The sequence below is a fragment of the Mauremys reevesii genome, linkage group 2 (genome assembly GCF_016161935.1).
Source record: "Mauremys reevesii isolate NIE-2019 linkage group 2, ASM1616193v1, whole genome shotgun sequence".
NCBI classification, from domain to species: domain Eukaryota; kingdom Metazoa; phylum Chordata; order Testudines; family Geoemydidae; genus Mauremys; species Mauremys reevesii.
Genome location: NC_052624.1, coordinates 191809362 through 191825366, shown reverse-complemented (window position 1 = coordinate 191825366; position 16005 = coordinate 191809362). Strand labels below are relative to the sequence as shown.

The 16005-nt window shown below is 40.7% G+C and overlaps 1 long non-coding RNA gene across 1 annotated transcript; it reads left to right on the top strand.

Moving 5' to 3' along the window:
* The first annotated feature begins 204 nt into the window (after positions 1-204).
* LOC120396848 lies at positions 205-10454 on the top strand. The gene is made up of 3 exons (XR_005593447.1): positions 205-281; positions 3909-3998; positions 10131-10454. It is a non-coding gene; the product is annotated as an uncharacterized LOC120396848 (long non-coding RNA).
* The last annotated feature ends 5551 nt before the right edge of the window (positions 10455-16005 follow it).

The following is a 16005-nucleotide window of genomic DNA, read 5'->3' as shown; positions in this document are numbered from 1 at the left end:
GGCCCAGATTTGTGAGAATCTGAAGATATTTCCTCAAAATAAAGAAAAGACACAACAAATGCTGTTTCTTGGCAGGGGACTAGACTAGATGACCCTTGCAGCCCCTTCTAACCCTGTGGTTCTATGATTCTATGGAAAGACACTATGAGGTAGTGCAGGGGCGGGGAGCCACATCAGGGTTCTGAAACCATATGGAGGGTGGGTGTAATGTATTACATTGCTCCCTGTATGAATGTGCTACTTATGGCTGCCAGACCTGATGCTCTGAGTGCCATGGAAAGGTGACAGGGAACCAGAGGGTTGGATAAGGGGCAGGAGGTCCCAGGAAGCAGGGGGGGGTTGAATAGGGGGTGGGGTCCTGGGGGCCGGTTAGTGTCGGGTGTCGGGGGGGCAGTCAGGGGGCAAGGAGTGGCAGGGGGTTGGATGGGTTGGGGGTTTTGAGGATGGCAGTTGGGGGGGCAGGAAGTGGGAGGGGTGGGGGCCAGGCTGTTTGGGGAGGCACAGCCTTCCCCACTGGGGTGTAGTGTATTAAATTGCTCTCCATAGGACTGTGCTACTTACTTACAGCTGCCAATCCTGGTGCTCCATAAGTAGCACATTCCTACAGGGAACAATTTAATACACTACACCCCAGCAGTTCTCAGCCGTGCTGCCCAGCAGGAGCTCGCAGTCCCACCACCCAGAGCACTGGTGGCACGGCGAGCTGAGGCTGTGAGGGAGGGGCCATGGACTAGCCTCCCTCGTCGGGAGCTCAAGGGCCGGGCAGGATAGTCCCATGGGCCAAATGTGGCCCACGGGCCATAGTTTACCCATCTCTGAGATAGTGCCACACATTCTTGATGAAATATCAAGTGCACTGCTCTTTTCCTGTATATATTAATTTACACAGGTCTAGAGAGAAATGCGTGTTCTGCACTTGTATTCTTTTATTTCTCATTGTTACAAAGTGTTAACTTTTGCAGTAAGATGCCATAATGGCAAGGGTGATATAGAAAAAAAAAGTGATAAACTATTGAGCTAAAATATCAATCTTCAGGGCCTGAGGGAACTTTGTTTTTACTACAACCAAAGATCTTTAACAGTAACATCAGTTAGGTAAATAATTTGCAGATACATTGCATACATATTGTCCTAAATGTGTCCCTTCCATATGTAATAGGCAGAAATTAAACAGTTTGTTAGGATGCAGAAGCCAGCCTAGGAACTGTTTCTCCATTGCTTTGCACCTTATGGAGTCACATATGCCAGTGAAAAGTGGATAAACAATGCTGCTATTCTGATTTCTTAACATTTTATTTCTATTTGCATCCAATTTACATTAGTGTGTAAATGCATACACAAGGGGCAGGAAATGGAGATTCAGGCCCTCCATATTTCTCACTAGAAATTCATTCTGGGTGGACATCCACCCACCTGACTGACCTTAACAGGTAAAGCACAAAACCATATTTGCCACCTGATTCTCCTTTCACTTGCATCCATTTTACACTCATGAAACATTTGAGACAGTCCTGGTTTTCACAAATGCAAGTTGGAGCAGAATCAGTCCATTCTGCCGCAGCACAGTAAATATAAAGAGTAATGGAGAGAAGAATGATGTCAGAATTTGAACTCAGAGCTTTTGTTTAGTGACAGCTCTGGATGTGAAATTGTCCGTATATAGATTTGCTGTTGCTTCTGCTCCCTTTGTTCAAGGCTGTGAATGAAATAGACTAAGATTACAATGCATAGCACTGAGCCTGTGTCCATCATTTCTCTCAAGGAAGAATCAGTTCTCTCTAGCAGACATAACACTTTTCAACTGCTGTCTGTCTTGAGTATCCAATAGGCTTTCAAAGATAGCAAGCTCACCAAATTCTTTGAATTTATTGGCTTGACATGGTAAAGAAGAAGCATGTGTTTTGTTTTGTTTCAAATAACCACTTTTAGATGAAATATTGGGTCAGAGACTCTGTTTCCACAGTGTAAATGGATGAAAAGTTGTCCTAACATGGTAGCTGAATGTTTCTGTTGCATAGGGGAATCCCTGGGTGGCAGCAAGTTAAGACAGCCAGCTCTAAATTGCACTGGGAGCCAGGTCAGATCCAATTGGTCACAGGATCTTGGTGGTTGAAAGATGGAAATGATCTATCCTCCATCCACCACTCCACACCCCACTCCACAGAGTGCTGTGTGGCACTCAGGCACACCTGAGGATTTGATCCATTATCTTTTTATTTGCCTCCTTAAATACTTCTGTTATGCAAGTGCTTCCACTTCAGAGATGTGACAAAAAGAGAAATTATTAAATAGACTCCAGGCCCTGGAGAAGCTGATGTAAAATTCTGTCTTCTACTCCAAAAAAGGTTATTAGTGGGTTGATTCTCTCTCCTCACAGATGTTGTGCATACTTTACTCTAGAAGCAGTGAAGTGAAATTAGTGAACCAAAATTAGTGAATCTGCTCATGTGAGTTAGTACTGTATGGGGCAAGTAAGGGGGCAGAACTGAGGCCTAAGGTTAGAATCAGGATTTGGAGAAACATTTCAGAGTCTAGCTGCTTGACTAAACGATTCTTCGTTTCATGGGTATTTTAACAGATGCAGTTGAATAACTGCACAGCTATCCCCTGGATATCCCATTAATACTAAAATATTCCATTATGGTCAGTATGTTTATAATGAATACAGGAGGAGATGAATTATTAATGATGGTATCTCTTCTAGCATCTCCAGCTGTAGCAGGAGGGTAATTTCCAGATTACTGCCATGTTTTCTAACCTTGGGCATCCTAGAGAGATTTTTGTATTGTGAACACAGTGTCCCTTTCAGCATCTGTGTCCATGTTTTCCTATGTAAGAAGTCACCAATCTGCCTTCCCTTTTCTGTAGGGGCAGAGCCCAATATATAGGAGTTGAATGGTAGCCCAAATAGTATATAGTTTTACCTTTTTGGCCAGGTGCTGTATCAAGTTGTTTGCATTTCATGAATATTAAATACAATTGACTAGCTATCAGCCCTCCATTCTGCAGGGGGAGATTGTTGCTGGCTGAAGGAACATGGGCATACAGTAGTATGAGGGGCAGAAATGGCTGAGTTCTCTCTTGGGGTGGGCAGCAGGGTGTTGGGTTCAGGCAGAGGCAGTCGCTACTATCCACGGCTCCAAAAGAGTGAAACTCCATTCTTATAGGCTTGATTTGCACCTGACTCCTCTTGCTAGCTTTTCCCCTGGCTCTGATAAGACCCTCTCAGCCACTATCTTGCCCCTTACACCCTCAGTTTAGGAGCCAAACAGGTGATAGAATAATGTAAATTCTTAAGAGTGCTGCAGAATTCCTCAGTGTTCATCCTAACTCAGTGAAGCAATGTATTGCATTGCTGGCTTGCTTTGCCTACCAATGTGGTGAGAGGCAAACAAATCCTTCATCCTGCCCACTGGTACATGGAAGGCTGGTTTTGATATTTCTTCTTTAGTGTCATCACATTCTAATCCATGTCACCATATGCTTTAGATACGTCTCTGTTTTTCATTCTCAGGCACGCTTATTACCATATGAGTGGATTATTTTACTTCCACGCCTTCATTAAGTCTTGATACTTTTCTTTTGCCAAGAGATTTAATTGCCGGGAATGTGTCAATAATATTTTACAAACGTTTACAGTCACTGTGACAAATTTAATTGGTTCATTTAAGGGTTGCCAGGGGAATGTTACAAGAATGCTCGCTAGCAATTGAAAATGACTACAAAAAATAAGGAACATTTGCTTGTTGTTCTTATTGAAGTCTTTCTGAAATATGAACTTACTTATTGCATAGAAGTATATTAAAGAAGTGAGCTGAAGCCACAGGTTAGGAATATTTTAAAATCTAGATAAATTCAGTAACATGGTACCTATTCCCCTATGAAGTGAATTGCTTTGTCTTCACTAGAGAATTAGACTACAAAGCTGCTTCCAGCAGCTGATTTGAACCATTGTGACTGCAGTATATTATACAAACCACCCTGACAGTGAAAACCAGGTCAGTATTTCTATACCCAGCACTCCCTCTAACCATCATTGCATTGGAGTAACTAGTGGGAGTGGCAATCTACACCGTCAGAGATGTATTATACTGCATTATTTTTTCATGTGAATCATATCATTTAGCATTTCTCAATTTATAATGTAACATGCAATTTGTAGAATTAAACGGTATGTATGTTGCATAAAATAGGCTTTTTTGAGAAAAGGCCTTTCACTTTACAAGCATTATATCTAAAACAAAATCTTGTTTGCAAAAAGCTGCAATATCTCAGAACAAGAAAATGATTATAGGAGCGAGTGTCTGATAAAAAGATTTACTGAAGCATTGTGGGACTCTTCTGGAAGACCAGTTGAAATGGTGCAAGCGGTTTTTCTATAACAAATATTTTACCTCAAATTTTCTACCACTGCATTACCACTGATTCAGCTTGACTTGTGGGAGCACTAATGTAGACTGGCCACTTGTATCTTTACTACCATGTGCACTAACCCATCACATAGTGGTTAAAATGCTACTCCTGAGGCCCACTAGAGTTTCTACCACTGGTGGTTATGCAAGAGTAGGAGGTTTCAGGAAGAAGAGTAAAGTTGTGAAGGCCCCAATTTGGCTTGATCCTTCAAGCTCTCCACACATGATTCCTGTTGGCCATTTGGGGAGTTTTGTGCAGGACTGAGCTTCTAGCTCTTAGAACAAACTAGTACGTCACACAAATTGGTACCTGTGATGGGGTGAACTAGACCCAAAACCCCCTGCTGGAGGCCTTAGGGTTCTGCCATACCCATCCCAGGAAAGGAGCAGTGGAGAGGTCCTCCATGTGGCCAAGAGTGGTTGCAAGAAAGCAACCAATCAGAAGGGTTGCTGGAACAGCCAATCAGGGGACAGGAGAGCTATATAAAAAGAGATGAAGAACAAAGCAGCAGTTAGTTGCTGCTTGGAGCTGGAGAAGAAAGGACTGTGTGCTTGAGTGGAAGAGCAGCAGGACTATGGACAACTAAGTGGGGGTAAGGACTGGGAGAGTGAGAGGCTCCTGGCTCGTTGCTAGATTGAGTCAAACATAGTTTACTAGTAGGGACCAGGGGAGCAATGAAGGAGCTCCTGATTGGCTGCTGGGTCTGAGTAGAGACTGAGCCTGGCCAGAGGGCTGCAGGAAGATATGTCTCCAGGAAGTCCTGGGGATATGGCCCCATACCAGGGCCAGAACTACTTAAAAACTGAGCCTAGAGGGCTAGAGAGACGCCACTAGAGGGGGACTGAGATAGGCTCTGGTGGACTGAATATCCTGGAAGGGGTCTGTTCTGGTTCACATGCAGACAGTGTGTGTGACTGGGCCGGAGGGCTGAGTTGCTGAAAAATCCGCCTGAGAACCACTGAAGGGAGTCACTGGAACTGAAAGAATGCAGACACACCCAACCAAAGGGAGAGCTTGCGAGAGGTGGGTGCCAACCTGATTACAGCACCATTGACATTTTCTGTTACAAGAAACCCAGTGTTAAAATAAGAGGGGTGTTGCAGTTTATACCTGAGGTGCATAGGCAGAGCTACCATAAGGCAGGGAAGCCTACATAGTCACTACCTACCTATAGGCTAAGCTGTATGCAAAAAATATCTGCCTACAAACACCATAATACAATTAAAATAATAAGTAAATTATAGAAGATATTATGCCTTCCCAGAAGCTAGTTGGCATGTATTGTGCTTTTAATATAGCACACATTCTTCTATTTACTTTTAAAGAGCTGCTGAGTCTTTTAATGTTATTTATAATCTGTTAGGCTCAGCTCACCCACTCTGGTACTGAGGAATGCAGATTGCAACCCCTGCACAGGAAGAGTAACTGTGATCTGACAGGAGATGTTCATATCACCAAGCTCCCTCATGGCTTCTTAAAGAAATAAAGCTTTAAACTGCAGTTGGGACTCCACGGTAGTGGGCAACCTGTGGCCCATCGGGTTGTGGGCCATGAGACATTTCGCTGACATTGTCCGTCCGCAGGCATGGTTCCCCCAGCTCTCAGTGGTTGTGGTTCACCGTTCCCGGCCAATGGGAACTGTGAGAAGCAGCAGGTCTGGACGCAGCTTCCCACAGCTCCCATTGTCTGGGAACGGCGAACCGCAGCCACTGGGAGCTGGGTGGGGGGGGCGGACAGTCAACATCAGTAAAATGTCTTGTGGCCCACAATCAGATTAACCTGATAGGCTGCATGTGGCCCGAGGGCCTCAGGTTGCCCACCACTGCCATAGGACCTTTTACTGCCCAGGGTTCACCCTCTGGTAAAACTACGTCAGAGAAGCATGTGATTTTTATACTGATACAACTTCTAGTATAGATACAGATATAGCAGTGTAGCTTATTTCCCTTCCCACACAAGATTATCTGTACCAGTATAAGCACCTTGATACTAGTACAACTGCACCCTACAAACCCTTGGGCCCCACTTACGCAAATACTTATGCATACGCTTAACTTTAAGAATGTGCGTCAATGGGCCTAGTTCAGCACATCCCTGGATGCTCAGGTCAATGGCCCACTTTTGAGACTGCACTGGGCAGTTGGAGGCTTCCTGAGAGGATATATAAATTGTGGTTTCCAGGTAGACTTTCTGTTACCCTGACCCCACTACCAGTGTAACCCAAGACTAAATGTAGCCCATCTATAAACTATAGTTTTAAAATACAATTTTGAACTAATATTGTGTAAAAGTTTGTGTGTGTATATATACTTTTATATATAATTTTTGAACTAATATTGTGTAAACGTTTGTGTGTGTATATATACTTTTATATATAATTTTTGAACTAATATTGTGTAAAAGTTTGTGTGTGTATATATACTTTTATATATAATTTTTGAACTAATATTGTGTAAAAGTTTGTGTGTATATATATATATATACACACACAAACTTTTACACAATATTAGTTCAAAAATTGTATTTTAAAACTATAGTTTATAGATGGGCTACATTTAGTCTTGGGTTACACTGGTAGTGAGGTCAGGGTAACAGAAAGTCTACCTGGAAACCACAATTTATATATCCTCTCAGGAAGCCTCCAACTGCCCAGTGCAGTCTCAAAAGTGGGCCATTGACCTGAGCATCCAGGGATGTGCTGAACTAGGTCCATTGACTCACATTCTTAAAGTTAAGCGTATGCATAAGTATTTGCATAAGTGGGGCCCAAGGGTGTGTATAATATACATACACACACTTATATCTGCTTATATAATTTTAGAAGCAGACATAGTTGGTTCTAACATTGCTAGTATTTAACTTACAACATTTGTTTAAAAGGATACAAGGTAAAAATATATTTTTCAGTTACCTTCTTTCAAAAGCTAGAGTAATTAAATATTGTGATGAAGCTGACCACTCGCTGATGTACATCTAATTATGTATAGCATGAAAAATAGACTTTGGCATTAAGAAACATTCCAGTACAAATTATATTTCCTGTGCTTTAAAGTAGCATCTTGCTTTAATCACTTGCCGATATTCAGATTTGCTACAACTACAGCTTGTAGATACAGGAAAATACGCTGCTCTTGTAAAAAGATGCCCCAAAATACTACAGCCTTGTCCTTGCAACAGAATGTTGACCTTGTTCAGGAGAATCACAGTGATTAAACAAGTGGACAGCATTCTCCATTTTGGACGGGATGCATATTTCACAAAATGCATAATTGTGTGGGCTGGATGGGATGAAGCAAAGGCTAAGGAATGGCGTCGGTGGCGGGATGAGGATTTAAACACTGTAAAATTTAGCTAAGCAAACAGAGGATCAACTGTTGCCTTCAGGCCTTCCTGAAGTAACATAGCACTTTTTCCAATTTGGAGAGTGAGAATTGATCGTGCAAATTAGCATAATAATTTTTCATTTTATATTTTAGCCTAGTTGAACTGTAGGCAATCTGCATGTGGCAAAATAATTTCTCCTTGAAGCCCAAAGGGTTGCAAATAATTGCATTAAAAATAATTGAATTATGCCACATTATCAACCTTAAGAATATATTTGGCAAAGAAAAGTATCAGTGCTGCTATGTAATGTTTTGCTAGTAATTAAAGCGCTACGTTTTTCAAATTAGTTGTCCATTGAAACAGTGCAAAATCTTGCTGAAATTATACATAGCTCCAATCCTGTTCTCATTGAAGCCAATGTGTGTTTGGTCACTGATTTAAATGGCAGCAGTATCAGGCTACAAATTAGTGGGCTTATTTATGAATAATGTAAATACATTGGGATATAGAAATGTAGAAATAGAAAATGCAGGACATGTATAGTTAAATCTAAGGCTCAAGTCTAACCTTTTTGGATTTGTGTACACTAAAAGTTTTTAACCTGAGAACCCTAATGTAGACATATCCTTTGTGTTTCACCTTGATAAATGCAAAATTATGGTAAATAATGTCTCCCAGGGTAATAGAACTTTTACTGAATTCTGCTCATTAGTTTTAATGGATTTGGCAGTGGGATATCAAATTTGGATTTCTGTTGAATATGGTCATTGTTAAACTCTTATTCATGTTTCAAGTTAAGTGTTTTTGGATTTCCCCAGGGATTCCTTGTGCTTGACTAATCTAGAATGTGCTGCTTTGGTGCTCTTACTGCAGACTATCATATTAATTTTATGAACTGAGATTACACTTATGTAAGAAATAAGAAATCTTTTGTTGAAACTGGGTGGCACAAATTGCTTAAATGTCTATAAATCTAAAAATCTTGTACAATGCAAAGCTCCAGTACGATAGTATTTGGGCCTAATCTATTGAATGACATTCTACCTTTGTTCCACACACACAACTGGGGATTGTCAAAGGGGATTGTGTGCAGAGATAAAGGGTAGAATATTGGCCCCAAAAAATTGTATAAATGGGTTAAGTGCAGCATATGGCCCTATGTCTATAATTCACACACTGATATCTACGACAATGCATAATTGGTGGTGAGAGATATCGTATGTATTTAAGTACCAAAATACGAGTAAAATTTATCCTTGATGTAAATCTGTACAAATCAATTGACTTATTGGGGATGATTTAAGAATGAAGTGTGAGCAGTGAGTTTCCATTACCCTTTTTTAAAGTAGTATTTTGATAAAGAAGGATTGAAGTTGGGCATTAGAATGTACTGTGTAGGAGTCATTATATAACTGGCTCTAGAAGGTGATTGTTCATGTATCAGGAAATTTATAAGAAATAGGGAGCTAAATCATTCAGAAAATTATATTACAGTTGACATCATAAAACATAATGAACCAAATTAGGAAAGGAGAAATTGACCCAATGTATTCTGTAAATATAGAAGAAATTAATGTTTGTGCTTTAACCAAGCAAAGTGCTAGACGAGCATTTTTATTCTAGACATACACAATTGAATGTAGAGCTGAAAACTCTAAACTGCTTCCTTGGCATACTCTCATGCAGGGGTGGGAAAACTACAGCCCCCGGGCCACATCCGGCCCACCAGCCTATTTAATCCAGCCCTTGAGCTCCCACTGGGAGTTTGCCCCGTTCCTGGGCTCCAGCCAAGGAGCAGGGTCAAGGGCCGCAACATGCACGCATGTTGTGGCTCCCAGAAGCAGCGGCATGTCCGTCCTCTGGCTCCTACGTTTAGGGGCAGCCAGCAGACTCTGCAAGCTGCCCCCATCCCAAGCGCCACCCCCTGCAGCTCACACTGTCTGAGAACTTCAGCGAATGGAAGCTGCAGGGGTGGCGCCTGTGGATGGCGCAGTGCATAGAGCCGCATGGCCACACCGCCACGTACGAGCCGAGGGAGAGAGGGGGGCATGCTGCTGCTTTCGAGAACTGCTTGAGGTAAGCGCCACCCGGAGCCTGCAACCCACAGCCTCAGCCCTAATCCCCCTCCTGCACTCTGAACCCCACATTCCCAGCCCCACCCCAGAGCCCTCACCCCCTCCTGCACTCCAACCGCAATTTTGTGAGCATTCATGGCTCGCCATACAATTTCCATACCCAGATGTGGCCCTTGGGACAAAGAGTTTGCCCACCCCTGCTCCTTTAATTCATATTTACTACATAATTTTAAACATTCAAATGGGATGAACATAGTGGATCCTTCTGTTTATATTAAGGCATGAATGTGACCCTCAATATATGTTTGCATGTTATAGCACAACTTGACAATCCAACGCTGCACATGCATGGACTAGAAGATTTTTCAGTACACACGGTGATGTTTCCATATTTCTGAGATCACAATGTAAATTTTACAGTGTATAGTGGCTACTGTTTAATAAGTTTCTTGGCTAAAAGTTAAAAATAGCTGTATAGATTCTATTAAAAGTTAATAGGCTCGATCCTGTTTCCACTGAAGTTTATTGGACTTATGACATTAACCTCAATGAAAAGAATATTTCACCCAGCATATTTTATCCAGTTATTTCTTGTCTTTCATTTGTAAGTTCAGAAGAAACAAAATGCCAAAGCGTCTCTTCTTCGGAAATTACAGTGCCATACACTTGTTTCTTTTCTGAGCAAAAGACTAATTTACTGCCTCTTCTTTCTATCCTGATCCTTGTAAACTAATAAACATGACCTTGCTGTAATTTCCACCTAATTATCAAGATAGATTGATGGCTCTTTATTCTCACCTTGGCCTTATTTTGTTTTTCTTAGTGTTATTTATAAAGGATAAACTATATTACAAAGTTTGGTATGTCAAGAGAATAACAAGGTGGCTCCCTCTCAGGAGAGGCTATAATGCAGCTGAGCTGCTGTGCTCCAGGAGCAGATGTATGAAGAGCCAGAAGGGCAAAACAATAAAAGAGAGAATCTGAAAGGCTACTGGTTTTAAGACCCACATTTGTTATTACTAATTGAGAAGTGAGGGTAAGTGCCTGCCTTGGTTAGGTAATAGGAATAGTTTAATGATAATCCATCCACCCTCAGCCCTCCTGTGAGCTGATGACTTACTTCTACACCAAGCACAAAAGAGACCATTACCTGATCTCAAAATGCAGTGAGAGGCTCATATCATCCTTTTTAAATGCTGACATTACCTAGAAATGTAAGGACAATGTTTGAAAACATTTGGTAGAGAGAAGGAAAAAACTCTAAAATTTATCTTAGGGTTGGTTTATATGATTTAAGTTTCGCCAACATAGCTGTGTTGGTTAGAAGTATGAAAAATTCGGTTCCTAACTGACATAGCTATGCTGGCCAAAGCCCTAGAGCAGATGTAGTTATACCAGCACAAAAGTCTTTTCGCTGGTATAGATTAGGACTTTCAGGGAACTGGTTTAAGTACACTTATATTTCATCTCCATGGGGGTTGGAGGTGTGTGTGTGTGTGTGTGTGTGTGTCGGGGGGGGTGGGTGTTAACTGAACAGCTACACTGGAAAACTATTGTAAGTGTAGACTAGGCCTTAGACAAGGGGCTTTTCTACACTTAAAATGCTACAACAGCGCAGCTGCTGCACTGCTACTATGCTGCCATAGTGCTTCAATGAAGATGCTACCTATGCTGATGGGAGGGCTTCTCCTGTTGGCTTAGGTGCTCCACCTCCCCGCAAGGCAGTAGCTAGGTCAACGGATGAATTCTCAGGGTTTGGTTGATCAGATGTCATTGTTGTTTTTCACAACTCTGAGCAATGTAATTTCCTAGTGTAGACCAGACCTAGGAAAAGACAGTGCTTTGTGAACCCCCAGTAAAGTTCACCTTGACCAGGAAACGTTAAAATACAACTTTTCCTGTCATCTAGAGGGTTTAAAAAATGTTAGCTAACACAATTAAAAAAAAAAAGCCTTTTATCAAAATTTTGTAACCTGGAACAAACATTTGAGGAATGACCAGACCAACCTTTAAAAAAGTGTCAACTACCTCAATTTATTGGCAGTCAATTAAGTTGGTTTAAAACAAAGACCTCTAATGAAGACATGTCCCTAGAATAGACACTCCCTACATGACCATTGGTGCTGTAGAATCATCAGAATTCATTAAAGTTTGTTTTTCTTTCCTTTCAAAATATTTCTTTACCATTGTATATTGAAATTGTCTGCAGATGGTCTAGAGCAGTGGTGGGCAACCTGTGGCCCGCGGGCCACACGCGGCCGTCAGGGTAATCCGCTGGTGGGCTGCCAGACAGTTTGTTTACATTTGCACGGCTGCCCGCAGCTCCCACTGGCCATGATTTGCCGTTCCCAGCCAATGGGACCTGCAGGAAGTGGCCCAGGCTGCAGGAACATGCTGGCCACCACCTCCTGCAGCTCTCATTGGGCGGGAATGGTGAACTGTGGCTACATTTCATGGCTGCCTGCAGCTCTATGTGAACAAACTGTCTGTCTGGCGACCTGCCAGCAGATTACACTGGCAGTCCATGTGCGGCCCACAGGTTGCCCACCACTGGTCTAGAGGATTTGGCCTTTACTTAAACACAAACCTGAACATGAAAAATATCCTCATATATATAAAGGTCAGGGAAAACTTTCTTTGTTTGTAGTTACAACACTGACCAAAGCTCCCTCACTTATTGCAAGTCATACTGCTGTCTATCTGTCCCTCATTTGGGCATTGTAGACAGCTTCTAATAATTCTCGTGTCCTTCATTCAGACAATGGTGTATAACTAAAAGTAACAGGAATAACAGAGAAAATTAGAACCAATTTTACAGATGCTGAAGCCACACTTTAATTACCCCCAAAACTGACAAAAAAATTTCCAGAACTTCTTTTAACTGTTCACACACGTTCATGGAACTTTGTTGCTTTTCTAATACTTTCTCTTTAAAAAAATATTTAAAATAATCTCTGCCAATTTCCCTTGTTAGCATCATAGAGAAAATCCTTCTCTCTTCTATAACTGTTTGGTGGTTTCGATTTATCATAATATATAGACAGTTTTGGCAGCCTTTTATTGTTTCCTCAGAAGTTGATATATAATTTGAATTTAAGCCTCTCTCTGAGAGAAAAAAATGATGCCATTTGATTTAGAATAAGTATTTGCTAGTGAATCCAAAATGGATAAGGTCTATTTGTCAGAACTAAGCGTGGTTCACACTGCTCTAGAACATCTTCTGCTGTTTTTCCATTTTTAGACTTATTTTTGATATCAAGGATTTTCTCAGTGTTGCTTTGTTTCAGAATTTCTCTAAAATTTAATACAATGAAAAGCTAAAAATAAGGGACAGATTTCTACACAATGGCTAAACAAAATTAAATATTTTATTTATGGCACCTGTACTTCAGTAGGATTTAAGCACATTCTTAAGTGCTTTATTGAACTGATATGGGATTAATTATGTGCTTAAATGTTTTGCCAAATACAGGCCCATATTATGTTAAATTTACGTGCTTAACCAGATGCCTGCATGCTTTGAAAACGTGCGGTTTGGAAAGTGCTGTGTAAAAGCAAGATAGCATTATTATTACAGAGGCTTTCAATAGTTTTAGTGTTTTTAATTTCTAGATGTATTAAATCCCAGTGTAGGGTTGCCCAGTCAGTTGTGCAATTTCCTATTTCATATATGCAATAAAGGCCCATCCTTAATTATTTTTATTTTATACTAAGACAAGATTTTTTTTAAGTGATACCTCAATAAACCAGACAGTAAATCTGTTCATAAACAAAATACACTACTACTTTGAGCTTTACAACTGCAACAGAAATTAGGTTTTACATCAGTTCATGCAATCAAGATTCGCTTTGCGAGATTCAGGAGGAAATCAACAATCAAAACCCATTCAACATATATTAGAAGAGGTAACTCTTATTTTTATATTGTCCATTTTTTCAGAAAAGTTCCAGTAGGTGTTCATTTCCAGCATGCCTGCAGGGCGGATGAGAAACTCTTCAAATTTAATTACTGCACAATTGTGACAGGCTCAGTAGATGGTTTCTATTTCACAGCGTAGCTTTTTAAAAAAAATATGGTGGTTTTTCCCTCATTTCTTTCTGATCTCTGCTTCCCCAAGGTGGAATGAAAAGAAAAGCTCTCTGTGTACTGTCTAAGCTGCCACATTTGTTATCACAAGTGGTGGCACACGATTAAATATAGATTTCTTTTTTTTACAGCTATGGTTTATTTTCTGTTTATAGCACAGCTCTCCACTCTATGGAGAAAGCCTAAGACCCTTTCCCAAAGCACCTTGACGTGCAGTGAGATATTGGTATTCGAATTAGAGCCTAATCAGGAGCAGCAGAGAAAGTGACGTATTTCAGCCCTGTCTTTTTTGTAGCCAATTACTCCAGGCTCCTAGTGTTCATGTCTTCCATGTACTTTCTTTAATTAGCACTTTATTAGCTTGGCTTCAGAGACTTGGTTCTGGAGAAAACTTTCCTGAAGCTGCCAAATGGTCACAAGCAGGAGGTGATTAAATTTAGTCTTAAGAAATAGGCATCTGTATTCATTGTTTGAATCTCGTGCTTTAAAAGATGTGTTTTCAATAATTTGTGTCCAGAGGGATGTTATGCTGTCAGTAACTGTATTTGAAAAGTAGTCTCACATCATTAACTGATGCCTAGATGCTATTAATTTAGATCTATTTTCATTATAAGATTCTTGACCCCTCCCATTAAACACAGGTTGATTTATGTTGATAGTAAAGGGAAATATAAAATGTAGGGGGCTACTTGTTTTAGCAGATTAAACTAGGAAAAAAAGACAGATTCAGTCTAGTACAATAAATTATATTGCTTCAATTAGATGTGGGTCTGTCACCTTTGTTGCACAACTCTTTAACCCTTTGTACTATCAAAGTTGTTTCACCTTCTGTTAGGATTATTGAAGATGATCTTGCTGTCCAAGGTAGTAAAATATTCACTTATATGCTGTATTATTCAATACCAGTCATTGTCATAAATTCTGTGGTCCTTAACTCAACAAAACTCCTATTGAACTCAATGGGTGGTCTGCTCAATTAAAGGCTAGAGAAAGTGGTCCTAAAGAGACCTGCGTGAATAATTGATGTTTCATTTTGCTGGCCATTCCAAAAAATTGGGGTTTGGGGGGAACAGTTTGATCCAAAAATAATCTTTTTGAGAATCTCTGCCAAATCAAAAAGATCAGGAAAAAAAATTGCTTCAGGTCAAACAAAATGTTTCATTTTGGGATATTTTTAATTTTAAAAAAATAATTAAAGGCTATATTCATAAAACCGAGGAGGAGCTATTGGTGGTCAATCAACCTAGTCATGAATTTGACACAAATTCACTGAATAGGTTTGGGCATTTCTTTTTTTCAGGCTAGATTTCCATGGGGAGTTTGGTTCATTCAGAATGGGTGGTGGTGTCCTTATGCACAATAATCCAATGGTCAGGAATTTACCTCAGACACTTGGGTTCAAATCCCTGCGGCAATTACTATTTGTACAAAGTGAAACAGCGTAAACAGGAGAAATTGAAAGTGACCTTCCCCACAAGCCCCTTCCCTTCCCCAAATACACTATAACCCAGTAGTTACGGCATTCACCTGAGATATGGGAGACCTGTGGCCAAGTTCCCGAACAGGGATCCAAACTCAAGTAGTTATGGCACGCACATGGGAGACTTGTCTTTTGGGTTGAAGGAGTCATGGGATAAGAGGGAAAGTCCCCTCATGGATCAGTAACTGATTAAAAGACAGGAAACAAAGGGTAGGCATAAATGGTCAGTTTTCAGAATGTAGTAAATAGCAGTGTCCCTCAGGAATCTGTACTGGGACCAGAGCTGTTCAACATACTCCTAAATGATCTGGAAAAAGAGTAAACAGTGAGGTGGCAAAATTTGAAGATGATACAAAGTTACTCAAGACAGTTAAGTCCAAAGCAGACTGCAAAGATTTACAAAGGGATCTCGCAAAACTGAGTGACTGGGCAACAAACTGGCAAATGAACTTCAGTGTTGATAAATGCACAGTAATGGACACTGGAAAGCATAATCCCAACTATACATATAAAATGATGGGGTCTAAATTAGCTGTTACCACTCAAGAAAGAGATCTTGGAGTCATTGTGGATAGTTCTCTGAAAACATCCACTCAATGTGCAGCAGTTGTCAAAAAAGCTAACAA